The sequence below is a fragment of the Oryx dammah genome, unplaced genomic scaffold (assembly GCF_014754425.2).
Source record: "Oryx dammah isolate SB20612 unplaced genomic scaffold, SCBI_Odam_1.1 HiC_scaffold_18, whole genome shotgun sequence".
Lineage (NCBI taxonomy): Eukaryota > Metazoa > Chordata > Mammalia > Artiodactyla > Bovidae > Oryx > Oryx dammah.
In genome coordinates, this window is record NW_024070202.1 from 656,799 (window position 1) to 664,679 (window position 7,881).

The 7,881-nt window shown below is 37.8% G+C and overlaps 1 pseudogene; it reads right to left on the reverse strand.

Annotated features, from left to right (window-relative positions):
- Positions 1-3,517: 3,517 nt before the first annotated feature.
- On the reverse strand, positions 3,518-7,066 carry LOC120877812 (annotated as a pseudogene).
- Positions 7,067-7,881: the final 815 nt, after the last annotated feature.

Genomic DNA, 7,881 nt, shown 5'->3' on the forward strand with positions numbered 1-7,881 from the left:
TAAGATCTTTTAATGTACCACTGAATTTTTTTAAACAGTCAGTGGGTATCTGTGAATGGATCTAGTTCTATAGTTTCTTTAAAGTTTACCATTTGTCAAAGGATACATTTTAAAAGAGAATATTATTGAATTTTTATGCAAATGATGAGTGGACACGTCAAAGATTCTATTTAATTTATTATTAATATTTAATGTAGAAACCAGTTACCATCAGTTCAGACAACAATTCACCACATATTTATCATCAATAAGGGGTCTGTCTAGTCAAGGCTATGGTTTTTCCTGTGGTCATGAGTGGATGTGAGAGTTGGACTGTGAAGAAGGCTGAGTGCCTAAGAATTGATGCTTTTGAACTATGGTGTTGGAGAAGACTCTTGAGAGTCCCTTGCACTCCAAGGAGATCCAACCAGTCCATTCTGAAGGAGATCAACCCTGGGATTTCTTTGGAAGGGATGATGCTAAAGCTGAAACTCCAGTACTTTGGCCACCTCATGCGAAGAGTTGACTCATTGGAAAAGACTCTGATGCTGGGAGGGATTGGGGGCAGGAGGAGAAGGGGACGACCCAGGATGAGATGGCTGGATGGCATCACCGACTCAATGGACATGAGTCTGAGTGAACTCCGGGTGTTGGTGAAGGACAGGGAGGCCTGGCGTGCTGCGGTTCATGGGGTCGCAAAGAGTCGGACACGACTGAGCGACTGAACTGAACTGAACTGAAGGGGTGCTAAATGCATTTATAAGTTGATGCAAAACTAGTCAAGTATCCAAAGCACTATCATTAATTGCATTTCACCTGACACAATTTGAATTTCTATGGCAAGACTTTGTTGACATTGATATTATTTTGTGTGAATCAACTTCTCTATTTTGAGTTGTAAAATGTCTTGGCCAAAAATAATGAAAGGTAGATAATAACTTGAATGCAAGAACTAGTAAGGTCACTCACTAAATTAAAAAGAATCTCACTATTCTTTCTTGATTTTATATGTGCTATTATGATCCAACTGAAGAGAGAAATATGGCTGATGCCCTTGAGAAGCTGAGAAGGGAGGAGATCACAGTGCAAAAGTGAAGGAGTTAAATCATAATTTCCTGGTTAATGATTGATATTGACAATGACGTATTTGCTTGCTTATCTTATTAAACTATAGTTTATTTACAATGCTATGTTGGTTTCAGGTATATAGTCATGTGATTCAGTTCATATATATGTTTTCATATGCATGTATATTTTCTATCTCAGATTACTTTTCATTATATGTTATTACAAGATATTGAGTATAGTTTCCTATGCTATAAAATAGATCATTGTTTTTATCTATTTTATATTTGTTAGTCTGTGTCTGTTAATCGCAAACTCTCAACTTATCCCTTCCCTCCCCTTTTGGTAACCATAAGTTTGTTTTCTGTGTCTGTGAGTCTTTTTCTGTTTTGTAAATAAGTCCATCTGTGTAATTTATTTTTTTTGGAAACCACATATAAGTGATTGCATAAATTTTTTTTTTCTCTGTCTGACTTAGTACGATAATTTATTGGTCCATCCATGTTGCTGCAGACTCCAAGTATTTTAATAATCCACATTCACAAATTTTATTCTAAGAATAAAAATAAAACAGAAATATTTGTGTTAATTTTTGAAGTTTTATTTTTCAATAATACAAGTCTGATTGGTTGGAGGATAGGGCTTCTGAAGCAGAGGGAAACTTTGAGGGTTGGCTGGTCTTCTTAGTAAAGACCCTGCTTATTTCACACCAGAAAGTGATCTTTCACTTTTCTGCTCTGTTATGTTCTCTGATATGTATACTGTGCATGCCCTATCCAGGAGTTTTCAGATAACTGTCAAGAACTAGGTTTAAAAAAACAAGCAAATATGTTAGGATCTTTCTATAAGAATTTCTAGCACATAATATTTTTAGGTCTATTTGGTGGGCATTTTCAACTGAGTCATAGAACTATGCTATTTTTATTTTTTATATTATAAACCCATTTTTAGAATCCTCAACATTGATAACTCATTTTTTTCTAACCTGGCTCTCTCTACAACTTGAAAACAAATCCTCATGCAAGTACATCATATCCACGAAGTTTTTAAAAGATTTTTGAGGTTCTACCCATTCCTAATCAGTTATCTAGTCGCTTGATCTTGCTCCTAGTCATTTCTGACATTAGCCAAAGTTGCTCCAGGATGACTTTCAATTCCTACTGGAAAAACTGCTATTAACTTGAACAGTGCCAAAGATGTTATCATTGACTTTAAGTGATATTCTCCACTTTCCCACTCTAAGAAAAAAATAATTTCACCAGTAATAGGTGCCTATTTCACACTGTGCTGTGCTTAGTCACTCAGTCATGTCCTACTCTTTGAACCCCCTGGACTGTAGCCTTCCAGGTACCTCATTCCATGGGGATTCTCCAGGCAAGAATACTGGAACAGATTGTCATGAGCTCCTCCAAGGTATCTTCCCAGCCCAGGGATTGAACCTGGATTCCCCACATTGCAGGTGGATTCTTTACTGTCTGAGCCACCAGGAAAGCCTAGTAATAGGAGCATGAGATTAATATGAGCCCCATTCTCACACCCTCACTGATCCAAAGGAAAATTATTATCAGAATGGTTGCATTTCTTATCCATAACAGGAGACTGGGCAATAAAATAGCTCATATGTATTGAGCACTTACTGTGTGACCAAGCAGTGTTTCAGTCCTACCCATATCCTCACAAGACTGTGTGTTGAGCTATTATTATCACTTGATTGATGATTTGTTGAGCATATGTCCCAGTCCTCATAGTTACTAAGCAATTCAGGGTCCAGAACACATGGCCATAACAAATATACACTGTCAGGTGCTAGAATTAGCCAGAGTTGCAGTTCACATTTACATGGACAGAGTTGGGAGAGATAGTTCCTTTGAACAAAAGAAGAGAGATTGATGTGGGGATTAGGTAAGAGTACTGGTATTGGACATATGAGAAGCTCTATATCACTGCTGGCTACAAAATTATCAGAGTAAAAACCTATATTTTTAAGAAATATAGTTGCAGTTCCAAAATTTGGTCTTTTAGAATATTCTTTAAATAATGCAAGTAAAATGTCGGAATTATCTTCTAAATCATTGCTACCTGGAATAGGCTTTATTGAATAAAGTCACATACAAGAATGGGCTCTATGGGTTCCCAGTGTTGATTTGTATTACATGATGTGTTTGATAGTCTACTGCTAAGTATCTAAATTGATTACATAGCCAAAAGATCAGAAGAGAAGAGGAGATATAAGTAAGAAAACAAGAAAAATAGAAAAGAGCACAGAGGAGAGTCTGGATAAATTCAGGGAGTTGTAAGCTTTTGCTCATACTTAAATCTATATATTGTTAAAACAAAATGAAACAAAAAAGCATATAAGGTAAGTATTATACATTTTAAAGTCTTGGTGTAGAAAATTCATATAATCAACAAGTTCAGCAGTGAAAATCAGAGGTATCATTTAGTTCATTTCCTTTCTTACTGCAATATGGCATCAAAGTTTCTTTATAGCATTCTTCATCTCCAAGTTTCTCAGCATGTAGATTATAGGATTGAGCATGGGAGCAATGATAGTATAAAAAAGAGCTAACACTTTGTCTTCTGATAAAGTAGTTGCTGGTCGAATGTAAATGAAGAGTCGGTTCAGTTCAGTCACTCAGTTGTCTCCGACTCTTTGTGACCCCATGAATCAGAGTACACCAGGCCTCCCTGTCCATCACCACCTCCCACAGTTCACTCAAACTCGTGTCCATCGAGTCAGTGATGCCATCCAGCCATCTCATCCTCTGTCATCCCATGCTCTTCCTGCCCCCAATCCCTCCCAGCATCAGGTTGTTTCCAATGAGTCAACTCTTTGCATGAGGTGGCCAAAATATTGGAATTTCAGCTTCAGTATGAGTCCTTCTAATAAAAACCCAGGACTGATCTCCTTTAGAATGGACTGGTTGGATCTCCTTGCAGTCCAAGGGACTCTCAAGAGTCTTCTTGAACACCACACTTCAAAAGCATCAATTCTTTGGCACTCAGCTTTCTTCACAGTCCAACTCTCACACCATACATCACCATTGGAAAAACCATAGCCTTGAGTAGACGGATTTTTGTTGGCAAAGTAATATCTCTGTTTTTGAATATGCTATCTAGGTTGGTCATAAATTTCCTTCCAAGGAGTAAGCATCTTTTAATTTCATGGCTGCCGTCACCATCTGCAGTGATTTTTGAGCCCCCTCAAAATAAAGTCTGACACTGTTTCCACTGTTTCCCCATCTATTTCCCATGAAGTGATGGGACCAGGTGCCATGATCTTCGTTTTCTGAGTGTTGAGCTTTAAGCCTACTTTTTCACTCTTCTCTTTCACTTTCATCAAGAGGCTTTTTAGTTCCTCCTCACTTTCTGCCATAAGGGTGGTGTCATCTGCATATCTGAGGTTATTGATATTTCTCCTGGAAAACTCGATTCCAGCTTGTGCTGGAATCCAGCTTGGTTCCAGTCCAGCATTTCTCATGATGTACTCTGCATAGAAGTTAAATAAGCAGGGTGACAATATACAGCCTTGACATACTCCTTTTCCTATTTGGAACCAGTCTTTGGTTCCATGTCCAGTTCTAACTGCTGCTTCCTGACCTGCATATGTATGTCTCAAGAGGCAGATCAGGTGGTCTGGTGTTCCCATCTCTTTCAGAATTTTCCACAGTTTATTGTGATCCACACAGTCAAAGGCTTTGGCATAGTCAATAAAGCAGAAATAATGTTTTTCTGGAACTCTCTTGCTTTTTCCATGATCCAGCGGATGTTGGCAATTTGATCTCTGGTTCCTCTGCCTTTTCTAAAACCAGCTTGAACATCAGGAAGTTCACAGTTCACATATTGCTGAACCCTGGCTGGAGAATTTTGAGCATTACTTTAGTAGTGTGTGAGATGAGTGCAATTGTGCAGCAGTTTGAGCATTCTTTGGCATTGCCTTTCTTTGGGATTGGAATGAAAACTGACCTTTTCCAGTCCTGCGGCCACTGCTGAATTTTCCAAATTTGCTGGCACATTGAGTGCAGCACTTTCACAGCATCATCTTTCAAGATTTGAAATAGCTCCACTGGAATTCCATCACCTCTACTAGCTTTGTTCATAGTGATGCTTCCTAAGGCCCACTTGACTTCATATTCCAGAATGTATGGCTCTAGGTGAGTGATCACACCATCGTGATTGTCTTGGTTGTGAAGATCTTTTCTGTACAGTTCTTTCGTGTATTCTTGCCACCTCTTCTTAATATCTTCTGCTTCTGTTAGGTCCATACAATTTCTGTCCTTCATCGAGCCCATCTGGGCATGAAATGTTCCCTTGGTATCTCTAATTTTCTTGAAGAGACAGCTAGTCTTCCTCATTCTGCTGTTTTCCTCTATTTCTTTGCATTGATCACTAAGGAAGGCTTTCTTATCTCTCCTTGCTATCTTTGGAACTCTGCATTCAGATACTTATATCTTTCCTTTTCATCTTTGCTTTTGCCTCTTCTTTTCACAGCTATTTGTAAGGCCTCCTCAGACAGACATTTTGCTTTTTTGCATTTCTTTTCCATGGGTTGGTCTTCATCCCTGTCTCCTGTACAATGTCACGAACCTCATTCCATAGTTCATTTAGGCACTCTATCTATCAGATTTAGACCCTTAAATCTATTTCTCACTTCCACTGTATAATCACAAGGGATTTGATTTAGGTCATACCTGAATGGTCTAGTGGTTTTCCCCACTTTCTTCAATTTAAGTCCGAATTTGGCAATAAGGAATTCGTGATCTGAGCCACAGTCAGCTCCTGGTCTTGTTTTTGCTGCAAAGAATATAATCCATCTCCATCTTTGGCTACACATAATATAATCAATCTGATTTTGGTGTTGACCATCTGGTGATGTCCATGTGTAGAGTCCTCTCTTTTTTTGTTGGAAGAAGGTGTTTGCTATGAACAGTGCATTCTCTTAGCAAAACTCTATTCACCTTTGCCCTGCTTCATTCTGTACTCCAAGGCCAAATTTGCCTGTTACTCCAGCTGTTTCTTGACTTCCTACTTTTGCATTCCAGTCCTCTATAATGAAAAGGACATCTTTTTGGGGTGTTAGTTCTAAAAGGTCTTGTAGGTTTTCTTAGAACCATTCAGCTTCAGCTTCTTGAACATTACTGGTTGGGGCATAGACTTGGATTTCTGTGATATTAAATGGTTTTCCTTGGAAATGAACAGAGATCATTCTGTAATTTTTGAGATTGCATCCAAGTACTGCATTTCAGTCTCTAAACAAGCAAAAAAGAGGACTACCACAGTTTTTTGGGAACTTCAGGTAGAGAGAGCTTTGCAGTGATTCTCTATAGATTAGGACCTGACAATGTACAAGATCACAGCATAGGATATCAACAAGACCACAAAAGTCACCAGGCCCATGAGGCCTGAATTGGCTATGATAAGCAGACTGATTCTGATGGTGTCAGTGCAGGCTAGCTTCAGTAAAGGATACACATTGCAGAAGTAATGCTCTAATTCGTTAAGGCCACAGTAGGGTAAAAAGGTGGCCAGGAGAAACTGACTGAAGGAATGCAGGAACCCCCCCCCCCCCCCGCCACCCCGTGCAGGAAGCAGCAATCATGGCAACACACTTCTGTCTGGTCATGGTCAGAGTGTAGCGCAGAGGGTTGCAGATGGCCACATGGCAATCATAGGCCATCCCAATGAGGATGAAGACCTCGATCCCCCCGAAGAAGTGCATGGTGAAGAGCTGTGTCATGCAACCATGGTAGGAAATGGTCTTGTTTGCTGCCATCAAGTCAGCAATCAACTTGGGGGTCACAGTGGAGGTGTAAAAAAGATATGCAAGGGAGAGGTGACTCAGAAAGAAATACATGGGCTGCTTCATAAGTTGACTGGAGGTGATAGAAATCTTGACAAGTAGCTTTCTGATCAAAATTGCAATGTAACAAAGTAAGAACAGTGAAAAACAGAGAATTTCAATTTCCTTTTTCTGAGGAAGTCATAAGAGAATTAATTTTGTGATATTATTCCTATTTTCCATGACTCAGAGAAGTTTATAGCCATCTGAAATTAAATAGTTATTAATCTTTAAAATATGTAAATACAATGATGTATATTATTCCTGGTCACAGTCATTTTAAAATGGAAAGCATTCAAAACTTGAAGAAAAATATTTGATTTTTATTTTTAAAGGCTTTCCTTGCATACTTTTTGTCCCTTTCTGGAAAATATTAATTCCTGATAAATAACTTTGATACCTGATTTAAAAACTAACACTGTAAAATGCAGCATATTTATGCAACCATTTTATTACCATGTATTATCAAACATAACTGGATAATATGCCCTGGTAGAATTCAAGAAATGTTACTGTAGAAAAAAATCAGTCATCCCTTTCCTATTCTCACTATTTGTAATTGAGAAAATTTAGACACACAAATGAAACCTTGAGAGAAAATAAAAAAGCACTTATATGTGGATAATGTTATATGTGAGAAATTTCCTTCCATCTATCCTAGGTGGAAACGTAATAAATAGAAAAAAATCAACCAATTTGGAATCATGAGGTATATATACATGGCCAAAATCAGCTAAATGCCTGTTGTACCTAATTTACAAACATGATTAACTTACAAATGTGCTTAATTTACAGATAGAATATTATATTTTAGTGTCAAACAAAAAGTATAATTACCTCTATTTTTTCAAAAAGTATCATCTCAAACTTTAAAAATATATTTTTTACATTCTGTATGGCATTTGAAAGCAACAACTTGAAAGCATTTTCCCTATTTTCAGTTATTTCTATGGAAAATAAGAAAGCATGACTCATATATCTACAAGCATCATTTTCAT